Source organism: Cupressus sempervirens, chromosome 2, assembly GCF_028749045.1.
Source record: "Cupressus sempervirens isolate cs-2001-9-10 chromosome 2, ASM2874904v1, whole genome shotgun sequence".
Taxonomy (NCBI): domain Eukaryota; kingdom Viridiplantae; phylum Streptophyta; class Pinopsida; order Cupressales; family Cupressaceae; genus Cupressus; species Cupressus sempervirens.
In genome coordinates, this window is record NC_143119.1 from 281,158,189 (window position 1) to 281,178,185 (window position 19,997).

The window sequence follows — 19,997 nt, forward strand, 5'->3', positions numbered from 1 at the left end:
TGCTGTTCAAAAGACTTCAACTCCAGGTATTCTTGTAAAAACCACTATTGTTGAACTTGTTGATATGATATCCATTTTGTCCCAAATAACTGTAAAAGTACCTTTGTCTAAACTTCTTAGAGTTGAAGAACATAAAAGCAAGGATTTATCATGGTTGGGAGGGATAGGAAACAACAATAGTGTTGTAGAAAAAAGTGTTATCCAGAAAACCTCATTAGTAGTAGAGGATAGTGGTATCATATCTGAGATTCCCCAAATATTTTTAGATGATTCCTCAGTGGCATATATAGAAGATATTGAACCATTTTTCCTCAGTCTGATCATAAATGGAAAGACCCTAAAAAATTGCATGATAGATTTAGGAGCCTCTAATACCATCATGCCCTTCAAGATAATGGAAGCATTATGTTTGAAAGTAGACACTAAGCAAGGTAGACGTAGAGGTATGGATGCTAGGGAAGTTCTGATCATAGGGACTATCACTACTTTACCATTTAGACTAGCTACATACCCTGAGGTGGAACTGACTATGTCAGTCCTTGTAGTTGATATTCCTCCACATTATGGAATGTTGCTCTCTAGAAAATGGAGTGCTATTGTGGGGGGAAGCCTGCAATGTGATTTGACTTATGCAACTTTTCATATCGGAGATAAAGCTATCAAGGTAAATAGAGAGCCTAGGGTCAGTCACATTTTAGGGTAAGAAATTGACAAAGATGCCACTTGCTTAGATACTGGTGTGAATGCATTCAGAGCTGAATTGATTATACAAGAAGTTGAGAAATTATCTACTATAATTGAACATGAAGTTGAGTATTGTATGGACTCACCGGTATTATGGACAATGTTTTTTGATGGGGCTAGTTCAAAAGAAGGTTTAGGGGCAGGGGTAGTTTTTGTTTCTCCTGAGAAAAATACTTTCAGATACTCATTCACTTTAAAGTTTTCTTGCAAAAATAACATAACAAAGTATGAGGCCTTGTTGCTAGGATTGAAAGTTGTTGCACATCATGGAATTAATAAATTGCATGTCATAGGGGATTCTGAACTAGTTATCTCCTAGATAAAAGAAACCTATGCATCCAAGAACAAGAGATTAAAGTAGTATAGAAATGCTATTTGGGACTAGATATAATCTTTTGATGCATTTGGTATCTCATGGAGAGATAGGACTCAGAATAAGATGGTTGATTTATTAGAAAATGTAGCAATCAAACGTAAGCAGATATCATTTGCAGGAATTTCTCAAATTGAAGTACAGAGCAGACCTCCGATACTTGATAATATTGAAAATTGGCAAGTCTTTGAAGATGATAAAGACATTATAAATTTTTTTTTTAAATGAAGACAAATACCATGGTCAAGAAATGGATTTTAGTGATTTAATTGAAACCATAGATGGTAAGGAAACCATTTTTGGCTAGGAGATTATGTAGTTGAAAACCAACAAGGTGCCAAAGGGGTTAGTGGTTTTGGAAAGTATTTTTGATAATTAGGATAGAGTCAAACAAGGAATTAAAGACCCTAAGCCTCAAGAATTAGAAGAGATAAACCTTGGTACTGATGAAGCTCCCAAGAAGGTTTATATTGGCCAAAATATGCTTGTTGAAATCAGAAAACCATTGATTGACTTGGTTAGGAAGTATAGACATGTTTTTGCATGGTCATATGATGACCTTAAGGCTTATAGGGAAGATTTTTTCCAACATGTTATACCACTAAAGGATAATGTAAAACCTTTCAGACAAAAACAAAGACCAATAAACCCTACCCTAGCTCCCAAAATGCAAGAAGAATTGATGAAATTAAGGGATGGGGGGGTAATCAAACCAATTAGACATTCCACCTGGGTTTCAAATTTGGTACCTATTAGAAATAAAAATGGAGACATAAGATTATGTGTGGATTTTAGGAATTTGAACATTGCATCCTTGAAGGATAATTATGGATTACCAAATATGAAAGCCATGTTGCAGCAAGTAACTAGTTCTGAGCTAATGTCCATGAAGGATGGCTTCTCAAGGTACAATCAAGTCCTAGTAAAGGAAAATAAACAATTTAAGATACCCTTCACAACCCCATGGGGGACCTATGTATATGTAAGGATGTCATTTGGCTTGATTAATGCAGGAGCTACTTTCCAAAGAGCCATGGATGTCACATTTCATGATTATATCAACAAATTTATGGTTGTATACTAGGATGATCTTACAACCTATTATAAGAAGGCTGAAGATCATTGTAGGCATTTGGAGAAATCTTTTAACAAAGCTTTGGAATATGGAGTATCATTGAACCCAAAGAAATGTACATTTGGGGTAATAGAAGGCAGATTATTAGGACATTTAGTGTTTAAGGATGGTGTGAAGATAGACCTTGAAAGAGTGGCAGCCATTAATAAGGTTCCTAAGCCCAAAAATGTGAAAGGAATATAGTCTTTCTTTGGGAAAGTTAATTTTTTGAGGAGGTTTGTTACAAACTTTGCTGAAATTAGTAGACCTATTTCTAAAATGGTCAAAAAAGGAGCTACTATTGACTGGAATGGAGAACCTTCACAGTCATTTCAAGATATTAAGACTGCCATAAAAAATGTCCCAGTCCTCAGAACCCCAGATTATACAAAGCCTATGCACATTTTTTCTTTTACATCCATTCACACTGTAGCCATAGTCTTGTTGCAAAAAAATGAAGAAGGATATGAACAACCCATTTCTTTTTTTAGTAAGTCACTATAGCCTGCTGAATTGAAATATAACATAAATGAAAAACAAGCATATGCTTTAGTAAAGGTTGTTAAGGCTTTCAGATGCTACTTGATAGGTGCTATTGTCATTGCATTTGTGCCTAGTGCTGTTGTTAAAGACATATAGTCTCAGCAAGAAGTGTCAGGAAGAAGTTGTAGATGGATCAACAGGATCCAAGAACTCAAGATTGAAATACAAATAACTAAGTTGGTAAGCTATTAAAGACATATTTTCTCAACAAGAAGTGTCAGGAAGAAGGTGTAGATGGATCAACAGGATCCAAGAACTCAATATTGAAATACAGATAACTAAGTTGGTAAGAGGTCAAGGTTTGGCTAAATTCATGGCTGAATCTAATTTGGATGCTAATCAGATAAATGTGGTAGTTGATGACCTCAAATCTGACTTATGTGACATGGATCATTGTGATTGGTATGTAAACATTATCTATTATCTTCAACACATGTAAGCTCCCTCCCATTTGATAGAAAATGAAAAAAGGAATAGTAAATTTGCAAGCCATCAGATACATAATTGTCAAAGGCGGTCTATGGTGGAGCAATTTTGAGGGAGTGTTACTGAAATGTATTAATCAAGAAAAGGCAAAAGAATTTTTAAATAAAATGCATGCTAGAGTTTTTTGAGGACATTATATGGCCAAGACCATTGCACATAAGGTGATGAGAGCTGGATTTTGGTGGCCCTGTCTTTTCAAGGATGCTCAAATCATGATTAGAAAATGTGATGCCTGCCAAAGATTTGCTGGAAAACTAAAATTCTTAGTTAATACTCCACTAAAGCTTGTTGAGGTCCAAGCACCTTTTCAACAATGGGGTGTGGATTTTATAGGTGAAATTTCTCCCAAATCTAGCACTGGCTATTCCTAGATCTTAGTTTCTACTAACTATTTTACAAAGTGGGTAGAGGCTATCCCCACAAGGAATGCAACAAGTAAATTTGTCAACAATTTCTTGCTGAATAACATTATTTCCATAGTTGGTTGTCCTCAAAAAATTGTAACAGATAATGCAATGTGTTTTAGCTCTAAAGAATTCAAGAAATTTTGTGATAAATATGGAATCACTAGATCAACATCTTCCCCATATCATCCATAAGGAAATGGACAAGCTAAGTCCACAAATAAGAGTTTGTTGAAAATAACAAAAAGGACATTGGATGATAATAAGAAAGCCTGGGATTCTAAATTGCAATTAGCCATATGGGTTGATAGGGTGACTGTTAAAAAGGCTATTGGTGTGGCACCATTTGATCTGGTATATGGAATTCAAACTAGGATGCCTTAGAACAACTTGGTAGGACTCTATAATTACATTCAGTTATATGATGAAGATATTACTAATTACATGCAAGAAAGGCTAGATGAACTTGTAGGATTGGCAAAAACTAGAAAGGAAGCATCTCTCCATAACCAAAGGTTGCAAATGCAGGTTAAGACACTCTATGATATAAGGATAGTAAGCAGAAAGTTTGAAGATGGAGAACTAGTCCTAATGTGGAGTACTAGAATGGAGGATAAAGGAAAACATGGTAAATTTGATCCTATTTGATTAGGTCCTTATCTAATTGTAAATTCATGGGGAGAAGACTCCCATATTCTTAAAGATTTATTCGACAATATTCTTGAACTACCAATTCATGGACAGTTCTTGAAGAGGTATTTCTACTGAAATACTTGTTTTTCCATGAACAGTAGTTTAGGGTTTCTTGTACATATGTGTACATCCTTTTGTCTTTGTATAGTTTCCTATGCATAGTTTTCCTATGTGTTTTGTTCTCTTAGTAGTGGTTGGTTTGTAGGGAGCTTGGCTGGTCTGCTTCCCCCAGAAATTTTGAGCCCTCATTTGAATCCAGAGAATTCAATGTCCCTAGATGGAGCCACTATTGGTCTAAATTTTTGCATGATAAAATTTCTTTGTCCAGGTATAAAAATTTAGATTGTATCCATTAATGGTGAATAGGGTTTATGGTCTTTGGTCAGCCAGATTTGTTAACCTTTGAAAAAAATTGTTAAAACCCTTTCTCTCATTCCTTTTGTAATTTTTGGGCACAAAACCCTTTTAAAAATTGGGCGAATATTCTATTTTCTTTTGAAATTTTCCCGCACCCTCTAGTAACCTTTCCTCTCAAGTTCCTCACCATCTGATTTGAATAGATCTACCGTTGTCGCTACCTCACTATGAAGAGTTGAGCACTTTTTATACATAGCGAGGTAGAGAGTGCCAAAAAATTTATAAAATGGGATCGTAAAATGAAGGTACAGCGGTCAGGGATTTTTTTTATGGCTGACTTTTCAGTCACGTGCACCTTGTAATTACTATCAGAATAGGAAAAGAGACCTAGTAGAAGTAGCTAGAAGTCGATGCCGAAATAAAGGTCTTTTCGATGCCTTGCTACCTCGCTATTAGAAAAACTAAGCATCTTGTTGTTAACGAAGTAGCGAGGTGCCATGAAATCAAAGACACAGTGGCCTCCAAGTTTCTTGGTAACCATAGTCCGTCCAAGTGGCATGACAAGTAATAACTACTATTGCGATGGTGATTTGATGGGTTTTTATTCTTTTGATGTTGAGTTTTATTAAAACCATTGGAGTTTAACACCTCGCTATCGAAAAAAATCCACTAGCACATTTGACCCCAATTTTTGACCAAAAATTTTGACCATCTAATAAATTGGGGTCAATTTGGTCGAAATGTGCAAGGCAACATATACTTTTTGTTAAATGTGAGATCATGTTGGTCGAAATTTTGACCAACACGAGCTCACACTATGTCAAAATTGAGAAAAGTGTTGTTTTTCACCCTAATCTCATTGTTACGCTACCCAAAAGAAAACTTGTGCACTCAACCATTTTCTACACTGCATTTTGTGGCTAGGAGTACGTGCCAAAAGGTTTTTATAGCTTTAGCACGAATAGGGTTTGACATCTTGGGTTCTTTGGTGCTTGATTGTAGCAAAGGAGAGCTCGTGAATGCTTCAAATTTGATCCATTGAAAGAGATTTCAGAAAGAAGGCAGCATGAAAGGATTAAATAATAGCTAGAAATGTTGAAAAGTCTCATTCCCAATGTTACAAAGGCGAGTTGAAGTTTTGTTTTATAGATTGACATTTGATTGAAGTTTTGTTTTATAGATTTGTTTTATAGTTGAAGTTTTGTTTTATATATGTGGTATCCATTTGATTAATTCATTCAAGAATGAAAAGAAAATGAGATAATGGGTGATCAAGAAAGGTTCATCATACAAGACTAACTAGCAGTTTTGAGTACAATAGTAAGATGTGTGGTATGAAAATGAATAAGCTCATCATATTAAGCATCAAGCCTAGAAGGGATCAACTACTACCAATAATATGATTCCTTAACATTATCCAAAATCAAAGGAACTATGAGAAATCACTCCAAAATCAGGATTTCCTAGATTCCATCATTGATCATCTCCACAATATTTGTGTCTCTCATCATCATGATTATCTAACTAATTTATTTCATTCATGAACAAATCAATTCTTATCAAAATAAGGTAATGCAACTTTGTCCTTCCTCTTAAAGGATGAGTAACTTTGAACCTTACCAAGATCCAACTCTTGATTGTTGTTGAGATACCTCCATTTAATGTACATGCAAAACATATCCTAGTTCAAATTAGCAGCTTGATATAATATCAGAGTAGCCCTACAAAGATATGGATTTCAAATTAGACTCCCAATAAAGTTGAAAGTTGCATACACCAAAAATCTTCCTATTTAAAGTTTTTCATGATAATCCTACATTAAAATTGCTTAATGGACAAGAAATCTTGTAAAGGCAGACTGTTATGCTCTACTAAATTGGGATTGGTAGCCCTTAACAAATGTTGAAAATAGAAGATTACAGTCCTTGTTAATAATATATCTGAATGTTGAAGTGAAATATATGTTAAATGAAGAAGAAATTATCATAAGGAAGTTATGGATAGATGAGGAAGGATCATCGTATAAGGAGGAACAATTATATTAAGCTTGAAGAAGTACAAAAATCATCAGCGTTTTAAAGATCCAACTACCCTTGCATCATGGAGAATATGTCTTAAACTAAATTATATTTATGGTTGACCACCTTCATCAAGGAAAATATAAGTACTCTCTATTGCTAGGAGACTTGTTATGTCATGCCTGCCTTGATTTGTTCTATAAATTATAAACAATGAACAGAAATAGTAAATCAGGCAACAATCAATATTAATTTATATAGCAGCAATTTTGACAAAGGATTATAACTTATAATCATAGGAGTAAAGAGATGGATAAATTTTATTACTTTGAAATTAAAATAAAAATCAATACTGAGTGGGCAGCAACTTATTAAAGATTGTACCTATGCCTGAAAAAGAGTCAACTTCCAAAAAGATGTCTGCTTTCAAGGAGATATTAAGATATATATGGGAGAAGACCACAATGGGAAAAGGATCAAGGAAAGAAATCTAATAAGAATTGGTGCTAATAAGAGTAGAACAATTCATAACATCGATCAAAATCAGAATCAAAAACCAATATTTATCGCAAGCAATAGCACTGTCATTCATTTGTGTTGTGGAAGGATATATCTTTAATATTTTCTTGATGTATTCCACATAAGAATAATTGAACCTGGTATTCCAATGCAATATGTGATGTATTGGTGGGTGATATTTCTTGTACGACTACTTCGCAGTATACAACAATGCCTTGTAGGACTCACCTCAACCTGCATGCACTTGCCACTTCATAGTGTATGAGACACCCATATATGTACAGAGTGGTGACACTCTCCACTTTGTACCCTTATGACTCACATTGTATAGAATGGATCACTATACGATGACTTCAACTACTATTCCGCTAAGTCTTTTACAATAGTTTAAGAGGAGATATAAGATAGAACCAATACTTAGTATGGTGAAACAATTGCACAATTCCTCAGCTATTAATATAAGCAATAATGTGTGTACAAAAGAAATATATTTGATGCATAACATCATATATAGTTAGATATAAACAAAGATGTTGAATTTCTAGCTTATTCACTAAATGGTAACAATCAATTATAGCAAGGTGGGAGGAAATACAAGGGGGTAAACTAACACAGGGTTCAGTAGCTACCCCATCTCATGAAGGATGGATAGAAGGTCATTTGAGGTTCAAGAGGGATAGTATATCTGCTCTTGGGTCTAAGGTAGACAATAATTTCAAGCACCCTATCATGTCTCTATACCCAAGCCTCATTTTGGTTAAACACATAATAAGTTATATATGTTATATGATTAAGATGATTATAAATATATTTTCTTGGACCCTAGAATTAATATATAAAAATTATAAATTGTATCTTCAATAATCATCTAGCATGATTGCAAGATTTCAACAAGGATATATCCTGCTTTTACATTCTTTATGATAATTTATATCTCGAACTATAATATGTTTCTTATTTTTATTGAATTTATGATTAAGGGTAATCCCAAAAGAAGACATCACAATTGGCATTAGAGATTTGATCATGCTGGTGTACAAGGTAAAGCTATAACAATAAGATGTATTTTATTCAAAGAGATTTGAAGGGCTAAGCAAGGGATCTATAAACTCTCCCAAAAATAGAATCAAGCAGGCCAATATTGCACTTTTGTGCATGTGTGTGCCTTTCAAATGTGTGTTCCATCCCTTGCGTATTTCTATAATTTTGCATGGTTAATGCCTTGTGGCCTTCATACAGCATGGTAACCCAAAAGTTTATCCTTCCTAAGCCAAAAGGTAGTCCACTTGCCCCCCTTTGGCCTCATGGGGACTCCCAAATCACAACCATGAGGTGGTCCACTTAGAGGGTGACCACATTACCATTCTCTCAAAGGAAACTACCTCATTTTATTGACCTTTATTGATATAGCAATTAGGAACATAACATGTTTACATATTTTTAATATTAAGTCATTATACCATCAATATACCTACCATTGCTAAATTAGATAGTTATAAAATGCACATAAGATCATTGATATACAGATGTAGTTAAGTCTATAGAAATGTCTACAATCTACATACAAAATTACCCATTATAATTTATGTTCCTAAAATGTACACAAAGACCAAATAAGAATACCCAATAATCTAAATCATATGGTCTTCTTGTCTTTTATATTTCTTTATTCACTCAGGATGATTGAATGATTACTATAGACTGATTGAATTAATTGAAGAATTGATTGCAAGTCTGTTTGATTCCCAACTGATGTTTGATGAATGATAGAATGATTTCCTTTGATTTGACAATTTGATAGTTATTGAATGATGACTAAATGAATGTTGTAATTCATAAATTGAGGAGTGATGATTGTTTGTTGATTTAATGTATTTGGAAGTGATGATTGGTAAATGATCATTAAAAAAAATTCTTCTTTTATATATTATTCATGGAAGGTTCAACACCTGTCATAAAAATTGAATCACCACTTTAGATTAATATGTTATTCCCCAACTTTATCTCCCTTGGATTCCCTCCTCAAACGAAACCTCTTCTTTATATCTTACAATGTAAGAGTCACTTCTCTTCACCACATGTGCCCCTTGCATTGGTCATAGCCTTTCACAATTACCACCCTTCAAATAAGGTTAAACTCTTCATCATTGTTGACCAAATGAAGGTACTTCCTTACTATCTTCCCCTCCCTTCTTTCGTCAATCCTTTCTTAATTCCTATGCTCCCTTTATGCATATTAGAACTATCTTATACCTTAGGCCAGAATTTACTATGGTTATCTTATGATTATCCAGTCTTCCATGCCTTGAAAAGAAGTCTTTCCCCCCTGTTTATATCTTCATGATGGGAGAGTCAAAACCTTTCATTATTACAACTCTTCATCCTTTATGCCCTTTGAAAGAGTCATAACCTTTCATAGCTACCCCCTTATGAAAGAGTCACAACCTTTCTTAATTACCATCTTTTGGGAGAGACACGACCTTTCCCTTTGAAGGAGTCACTTTCCTATTCTTTCTTCTCCATTAATTCTCTCTTGATTCACCTTCAAACTTTTTCATCTCTTTATACTTTTCTATTAAGTTCGCATCGACTTTCCTTTTCAATTTGTGTCAGCATATTCCTTTATATCTGCACATATTCCTTCTTTATGTTTGAATATAGTGTCTATAGGTATTATGTATATGAGAGACTTTAATAGATCCTAGCCATGTAAGCACTTGTATTCCTTGCTGGTGGTAATATTAGTTCAAATTCTTGGCAAGTATTAATCATTGCCCATGAACTTATTTTTCCTACTTTTTTGCAGGTGGGTACCTATCCCCTTCTCGGACTGATCTTTTTATATATTTTATTTGGGGGTTACAAAGCTTCATTCACGGGGTTGTGTCCCTTTGTTAGGATGTCCATAAGTATATTTTCCACTTTAGGGTTAGCATTGGTTACAACATGTCAACCCCAAAAAAGCCAATAAAATAGCCCCAAAAAAAATTTCTCGGGGCTTGGCCCGTCCTTGAACTCTGCCAAGGAATTATGGAGAGTGTACAAGATTTCCCTGATCAATCATCAAAATCTAACATATTCTATATGTTGTAGTGGAACAAACCTCATGTCAATACATAGATACCAAGCTTTTGGATCTCCTAGATGATCTTGAAAATAAGCTTACAATAGAACTTGGGGGCATAAGTGCATTCCATGTAATCAAGAGGATGAAATTATTTGGTGTGGGGCCAAACCTGGTCAATACAAGATACAAGAGAAGTAGGAAAGAGCAACAGAATGGCCCTAATTTTATGTTGGGATCAATCAGCTCTCCCTAATGCTCGTACATTCTAATGGATGGTGATACATAAAAAGGTGCTTAACCATGGATAGGCTAAATAATGTGGGCATTCATGATCCCTCTTGGTGTGTCTTATGTAAAATGGATGTGGAGCCAGTTGATCACTTATTTTTAAATTGAGTTCACTAATGAGTGTTGGAACTGGCTTCAAAGTACATTGATATGGATGGAGCCTAGACCTAGATACCTATTACAGTTCTTACAAGGATGGTCTAATGTGTAGAAATGTAATGTGAGCTTCCATTTGGACCATTCCTCCTTCCCACTCATTTGGAGTAACTGGAAGGAACAAAACCATAGAATTTTTAAGAGAAAGAGATGTCTTGGGAGGCTCTAATTACCAAAATTATTTAGGAAATTGTAGAGATGGCCAGTGCTAGAATTAAAATCAAGGACACCAAGTTCTCCAAGTGAGGAGAATGGATTCAGAAGGAGTGGGTATATTTAAACTGGGTTGCATTTCTGTTGTCCAAAAACATGATTCATCATATGCAGGTAGCATGGTGCTACCCCAAATTCCACAGATGGAAATTGAACATTGATGCAGTAGCTAAAGGGAATTTGGGATATGGAGGCACTAGATGTATCATTTAGAATTGCAATGATGAGTGTGAATGACCATCCTCAAAAAGATTAGGTGTAGTTTCCAATAATGAAGTTGAATTTGAGGCTTTCATACTAGGCTTAAGATTGTGTTGAGATAAAGGTAGTTGAGTTGTTGACATAGAGGGAGATTCACAAATTTGTATCCGAGCAATGATCTGTGGTTCAATTCATAATTGGAAGCTAAGTAATTGGGTCCAAATTGCTAGGGATATTCTTTTGGAGTTTGAGGTCATTACTTTAAAGCACATACAAAGAGGCTAATAAGGCTACAGATCTGCATGCTATTTTTGGGGTTTTTCAAGAGGAATCAATAGTTTTAGGTTCATATATTACTATGGACTAGACTGCAAGGAATATTGCTGCTTGAAATAGAGTAGAAGCTTCATGGTAACAATGGGCAATTTTTGCAGATTGTAGTGGTAGCCGTATACCCTGCTCTATCATTTCTCCCATAGTTGTATGTGGTAAGATTGTTGTAGATTCCAAATATGGTTTGAGGCATCCAATCTATTGATTGATTCCAATTTTGGTGATGATTCAAGCTAAAATCTATCTTTGGCTGAATTTTGTGTCAAATTGGGTGCCAAAATAGGTCTGGCAAAGTTTATCAAGTGCTACAAATGAACTTGAATGTGCTATAAAGAGATGATAGAGTAACATTCCAATCTAGAGAGTGTGGTGTTTGTGGAGTGTTGTGAGGATGTAAGAAGATGGTGCACCAATTCCATTTTGAGTTGCATTTGTAGGGAAGAATTTCTCTTGGCCCAGTGTAGTATATTATTTAATGCCACTCAAATAGTGCAGGGAAGATTCAGGAACTTGTTCGAGTTTTCTTGGGAGGAAATAGTCATTGGTGTGATGCTTTTTCCTTTGTTTACTAACTGATGTCATTGATTTGAAAGAGAGCATCATTGAGAAGATTGATGGTTTGGTTCAAGATTTTGCAAATGTGATCACCGATCTGTATGAGAGGATTTCCATCTACATTCTGGGTATTTAGTTTAACAACGATCTCTACATGACGGATGAGATGGGCTCTGATTTTGAGTCCTTGGCTTCTACTAAAGAGTGGGCTACAATTGAAAAGAAGAACTTCATTGTTAATGCTTGGGGGTATACTAGATACAAGTGATCAATAATAATTTTGCCCCTTTAAAGGTTGTTAGATTTGGTGGATAATTGGTTGTATGTTGCAAATGGTGTTAGAATGGTGGAGATTGGCAACAAATTGGTAGGAATATACATTGTTTTCACAAATCATTGATCATGTCTTGGGCTCTAATAGATTTAGTTGTGTTCGATCTCTGATAGATTTAGAATTTTAGAGGGCTTTTTAGGAATCTACAATTTGGCACTATGTGAAAATGTATCGGACGCTATCCCCTTTTTTATAGCACTCATCAAATTTTATTTTTTAAAAATTATTAATCATAAATTTGAGATTTTATCTTAATATGTCGTTAAATATAAAATATTATAATATGTTGAGAGATATATCGATTATGAAGCTTGAAGAGAACTGAGATTTCCTATAGATGCATTATTCTCTTCATGATTCCAGTTATCTACAATCATGTGATTACGGACATAAAATCTTTAAGTTTTTTAAAATCTCCCAGCATATTTTACATAGTTTTTTAAATATGTAAAGTATGCTAGTAGTAGTATCTATAGAACAACAGAAAGCGATGAAGATAGAAAACTAAAGAGATTGTATCTAGGTCACAAGCTCTAGGAGTCAAACTCACCTTAGATTGGATATTTGTCTCCCACCAAGTTGTTTCTTATATTTTGGAGCATACATGCACACTTGCATTAAGTTGTACAGTGGCTTAACCTTGTTGCTATCTATCATTTCTAATCTAAACATCTAAGGTCATGCATACAAACAACTACCATAGGAGCTTCAGAATTTCAATTGATATGGCTACATAGTGTCGTCTCACTTGTAATTTCCCTCTATCTAAATAAGAAAATTTTCTTTCTTCATCCTATAACTTTGTTTAGAACAAATAATTGGTATTCTAGAAAAAATAGCATGAGAGCAACATATCATTAACAAGAGGGTTACATGAAAATCTTGCACTGCAGAGGCTAGTAAAGCTAATATCTTAACAAGTCAAAAAATTTGTAAAACCTATATTCTTCCAAAAACAATAATTTCTAACAAGGCGCCTACTAAGATTGTGGGCATGCAATAAGAAAAACATTGTTGATCAGAAAAGAATGATCTCTTCAAAAAATATTCAACTTACACAACAAGACTGAAGAAAAAGCATCCATTAAAGTTTGTGTTCCATCTTTTTATCCAAAAAAATTAAATAGCGGACAGCCTTGTCTTACACCACAACCCTTCGTAATTGCCTCCACCATAAGCATCTTCCCTTATTTTAAAGGATGAAAATTTTACTCCTTCATGTGTAGATGTTTAAACAACATTCATCTCATTCCAAATTGCATGCTTCTAGAAGCATTGTCGCTCCTTAAGCAATCTCATAAAACTGTGAAAATACACATACCCAACTAAAAATGTAATAATAAAGGTACAAGAAGGTGTGAAGCATGGTTACTTAAAGCATAAATAGTTCTATTTGTCATCAAATGGTTCAAGTTACGACTGAATCAAAATGATCTTGATAGGGCTATTATTGAACTTGATAGTGGATTTACTATGATTAATACAAGGTCATTTGAGCCAGTCGGAGATGAGCCCTATGTTCTTCCAAGCCAATGTGAGCAAGTGTTTTATTTTGGTGTTCCACACAAACCAAGTTGGTCATTTTTTGTTAGACATGACCCAAGAGGAAGGCTGGTAAAGTATAATGTGATCAAAGAAGAAGAAGCAGAAGAAGCAGAAGAGGAAGTAAATGATTATTAGGAACAACAATTACACAGTGATGAAGATGAAGAAGATGGTGATGATTTTGGTCATGCTGACGATAATGGTGATAATGATGATGATGATGATGCTGATGACGATCATGATCATGGCAATGATGGTGATGAAGATGATGATGATGGTGATGAAGATGGTGGTGGTGACGATGACAGTCAAAGTGACAAGTACGATGATGGTGATGATGATGATGATGATGGCATGGATGAAGATCATGATGATCAATGAAATGTCCAGCTAGGATCAATGTCAACTATGATGGGGTCTTGTACAACCAAACTTTTCTTTCTAAACCATATATGTACATATAAACATTAAGTAGAACATGTCAAATATTTTTTTAGATATACAAATTAGTTACACTAAATTTTTAACTTAAGACAAATGATTTACATATAAAATATACATTATTATTAATAAATTTTTTTGGTAAGTCTATTACTTAAATTTTGCTGCTGATTTCTAAGACTTACTAATTTTTTTCAAAGGGCGATATGGATACACCATCTCAAACACCTCCAGTAGAGGTAAACATTAAATATTGTAAATTTTAATGTTAATATAGAAACAAATTTTGTATTATTATGTTCTTTTATTTATGGCTTTGGAGAAATTTTGATGAAATTTTACTGATATCTAATGTCACAAATGATAGGAAAAAGCTAGAATGACCGCTGATCAAATGCGATTTGAAATATGGGCTTCATATCTACATAACATTGCCCTTAGTACTGACCGTGTGTTCATCACCCAGAAAATCAAGCAAAGATGCACTGATGAACTTGTTAACATGATCATCAAGGGTGACAGAAGTGAGGAGAAAGAGGCACTGAGAACATAATTGGGCCGTAGAATCCAATCTTTGCAGGTAAGCAGTAATTCGACTAAAGCAAAAATAGAAGTTCAATAGATATGAATATTTTATGCTATCTTATAGATCATGATCTCTAATTTTATGTGTACTTGTATAGAAATTTGTGCAATTTGTGACATCACATGGTGAACATGCTGATGGTCATTGTGCACAACCTTCATGTAAGTAGCACTTTGTTTGTTTTCATCAACATTATAACACTTACTTTTTTTTTGTGGACATTTCTATCTAGTATCCCATTTGATCTTTATCCATTGCAAATTTCTTTGCTAACAATATTGTATTCTTCAGCTCATGATGAAGTGCGAACTCCTCCTTCGGTTGCTAGTCCACTATTGCCTAGTGCATTGTCGGCAACAAGGGCCATGCAAACATCCTCATCTATGCCCACTAGAATTGGTAAAACCTTGTTTTTCTATATTTTTTAATGTATTTGTACAAGTTGATGAACAATGAAGTAGCATATCAGTGCTTAAATGATGTCTACAAAATCTTGCATACACAAAAACACATGCATACACACACCACGCATACATACATACATACATATATATACACCCACACATAGAGAGACATTTCATTTTTGTCCTGTATACCTTTTCCTCATGACTTCTCATTTGCACTTCTGACATTTCTGGGCTCATGACCCTTAACTATTTCTCCCTGTAATATGTTGGTACCATCTATTCCTATCTCTAGCTGTTAGTTTCACATGCAACATTTAATCTCTACATGACTTCTCATTTTATAATTTAGCTACTAACTTTGTGTTCAAATTACCAGTAAGAATAAAGCCTTGTTATTATTGTCAATTCAATTTGAGTTATAATGAGGTTACTAAAGCTCTTGAACTTTGAATGCCATCAATGGTGAGTAAGCTTCCTCATAGATAATGTACTATTTTTCTCTCTTCAATTCCTATATGGAGTTCCCTCAAAGACACTGCCATGCCAGCCTAGGATGTGAAACAAGTATTGTTGAGCAATTTTATAATCATAGGTAACAAAGATAAGTGATAAACAATGGTTAGACATAGAAACCTGTTAACTAAATTCAAAATATAAGGTCTAGAAATATGAGAGCACTAATAAAAAAATGGAGTTCTAAATTTTGTGGACTGGTGAAAGTTGTTGAGTGGGAGACAAAGAATCTTGCCACGTGCTGAAATTGAAAGGTTGTTTCTTTAATAATAATAGCTTTTAAAATCAATTGCACCCACAAACAAAAATGATGATCCTTTTTAGGTTAGTGGAGGAAACAATGAAAATGAAACTCCAGTCATATATATATGATCTATAGATGCCAGTCATAGTGTTGTAAGAAGCATTGAGTTGCATTGTTAAATTGTCATTTCAATCAACACAAGGAAACTTAAATCTGTAGTGTTGAATCATACAATGGAATAATTGCCAATCACTCTTCCCCTTCGAATGTACAAAAAATTAAAATTTTGAAATATTTCAACTATTAAGACTTAACTGGAACAAAAAGCAATATCTATGCCAGCTGGTATAAATAGAATGGCCAGAGTGCAGAAAAGATAATTTTCCATAAAAAATCGTAGTTTTATAATGAAGAATTTTCATATTGCAATTAGTTGGGCTTGCCTTTAACATCCCAAGTCCAACATCTAGAAAATATTGTAAAAAAAAGCATGCTATCAGATACATTCTTTCCTCTGCAGTGGTTCTTGTAAGAAAGGGGTATAACAAGTTTAAGTGACAAATAATAGTAGTGCCCAACCATTTTTTGAAAGCAAATCAGTGCGAAAACCAAGTTTACAAAATATTCTTGAATTCTAGACGAATCTACTTGTTCACTCAAGGATTTGATTGCTTCTTTTGTAGCTTTGCATTTACAAGATTCTGCTGCAACAAAAGATAGGGCTTCTTGTGCCTTCCTTGCATGCTAATTTTTAAGATCTTGAAGTTGCATGGCTTTACTGGGCACTAATAATGAAATGAGGTTAGTGCTCCAGGCCCCATATTGAATTACAAAGTGTTATGGAATAGAGTTACATTTTTATATAATGAAAATGTTATTGAATAATTGAAGTACCTGCCTTTGCAACTTGAGGACTTCTTCACTCAAGACTTGATTTGTATTCTTAAGGTTTTCAACCAAACCTCTATTAGAAGAAAGGGCTCCCATTGTTGGAGTTGGTGTAGTTGGTGTTGCAGAACAAGGTGTTGGACTAGATCTCCTTGATAGTGGTGATATTGATTGTAAGTTGTTTGTTGACTATGGAATTGAAATAGCTACTTTTGTTAGTGTTTTTTGTGAACCAAGTAAGTTTGAGATAGTAATATCCTTCAACTATAGCAAAGGAGGTACTTGGGATGAAGATTCCAGCTCTATACCACACTTGTCACCTTGGGTCTTTACTTCCAGAGTTGTAAATTTTGTCTTTGAACCTTTTCTTTTTTATTTTTTCGGTCTATCTCATATATCATTCAAATGTCTAGGAAGCATGTTTTGGTTGTTATTATAAGATACCATTGCCAGTTCTGATGCTTTTTTTAATTTGGCAAAATAAGAATTACATAAATAGCGTGGTTTATTTGGATTTAGTGCCAGTGCAGCCTTCATGATCTTTCTAGAACTACATGAATGGTAGTGAACTAAACCACAATTATAGCATTGGTCACTAGACTTCTAATGGCTTTCACAATCCAACATAGGATACTAGGACTTAGCACAATTCCCTTTACCCACACTGGGTATACACAACTACTGAGCCCAAATGGGCAATCCACTTCAAAAACTTCACCCACTGACACAAGCAATGGTGACAGCAAACAGGATATGTAGTCCAACCACAATCCACTATTAGTTTGGAATCCACTACACCCACAACACACCTTTTCACTTCTAGGCCTATAATCCTTGTAGCCTTTCCAATCTGATTTCTTGTATTTTCACCAACTATCCCTTAATGGCATAGGGAATTCTCCACCACTCCAAGCACCTCTTTAGGCACTTACTAAGGATCCAAAAGTTTCTTAGGAAAATCTTGCTCTAGCACCCCCAAACTGCTTCTTGGTACCTAGGCCTAGTTGATCAAGTTAGGCTAGGGCTTCAAGGAAGAATGGACAAGGTGGGTTCCCAAGACCCCAATTACTTATGTAAATCCTTAACACATCAATTTGCAACTAGATTTAGCACTTGCACTAGTCAATAGTGCTTCCCAATATGATTGTCACCATTCTACTTGCAAAAACCAGTCAAGCACATGATCTTGCTTGACCTAGGGCCAGCTAGGAAAAATACTTGCCCTTCTCACCATGCCTCCAACTCCTAGAATCATGTTCCTAGGTCCCTTAACTTGCATATCCCTTAGTTTTAGAGATTGCCACCTGTGGATTTGCAAGTTAGGGCTGCATTTGTACAAGGCCATAGAAAATAGGGTTGTTCAAACCCCTTGTTACTAAAATGCTAATAACTTGCAAACCCCAACTCTAATTTATGTCAAATAAAAGCCAAAAAAATTATGAACACACCCTTGCAACTAATCCACACACTTAGCAATCATAACAGTACTGTGCGAAACTGTACAACCCATTGTAATAGCTAAATTACCAATAAACCAGAGGTTTTTTATTCATTTTCTCCAAGCATAGACTACAGCTTGATCTCCCTCACCTTCTAAGATGACACATGATATATATAGAGGCCTATATGACTGTTGGAACAACCAAGTAGCCATTCCCCAACTTAAAACAAACAATAACAACTTTTAAACAATACCAAGCAACATTTTTAAAAGTTGTCAGCAACTTTTTTATGCAACTTTTTGTATTTTTGCAAATCTGACTACCTAATGAACTCAACAAGTTCAAAAACCATAAAATTGGCCTATATTGACTCAAACACCCTATTCTAAGGCCTCTTGGTCCCATTGAGCCACTTGGTTTATAAACACACCAAAGTGCTAATGGACCTTACATACATGAGCCTTTATTACAAAACATGGGCCACCTAGTAAAGTATGGAACAAACCTTTATTCCAACACCCTAACTACTTGAATTCTCCCTTTCATGGAGTGGCAAGGTGTCTTGCATCATAGGTACTTGTTCTCTTTCCTCATAGATACTTGTTCCCCTGCCTCATTGGTTAGGTGTCCTGCACCACAACCGCTTCATGGAAACAAATCCCACACTATCTAGTCCAATATCAGACATCATGTTTTGGACAATGTACTAGCTATTGGCCACATGGTGTTTTGAAGTACCAGCTACTGCATCATGGTGTTGTGCAACTGCCATTGCTTCTTCCAAAGAATAGGTGTTAGGTTGTCTCTTATTTCTACCCACTAGAAACTCTAACTGCTTCATTGCCTGCAGAGATTACATTACAAATATATTCACAAAATGAAGGTACATTGTCTAGAATGAATGATTTTCCAAAAATGTGATCTTATTAATAAGATAAATGGAAAGCAAATCTTGAATTAAATCCTTAATGGAATGCGAGGAAAAAACATTTTTGCTAGTCAATTTCTTCAATTTGATTATATCCATAAGTATGTTTTAATTCATTTGGTGTCTTCTTTAATTGTCACAATGTTTCATTTGGTGGACCAGCAAAGAGCAATACTGCTGAAGTTGATCCATTTCCTAAAGCAGTTCACGTGATCAGTACTGGTTCATATGAAGGGACATTATTGCTGAATAAGAAAACTATGTTTTCGTTAAAAGAACGAAAGCTTCCGGGTGCTTTAAAATTGTTTTTATTTAAAGTGTAAATTTAATTTATTTTCATATTACTCATTTTGGACTAATAAATCCTTTATGTTTTTGTAGGCAATAATGTTTTCTTTGAACATCTTTTTCATTTGACATTGAGACTATTCGGACCCACCATACGTAAAAGGTGTGTAGTTTCATATCATTTCTACATAATTTTTCTTTTCTCCCATTTATTGTAATATATTAAAGTTATTGATCTAACAATCTTTTTTTTTTTCTAAAGGTGGAATTTACAAACCATGGAATTAAAAAATCAGCTCATTGCATCTTTTGACGAG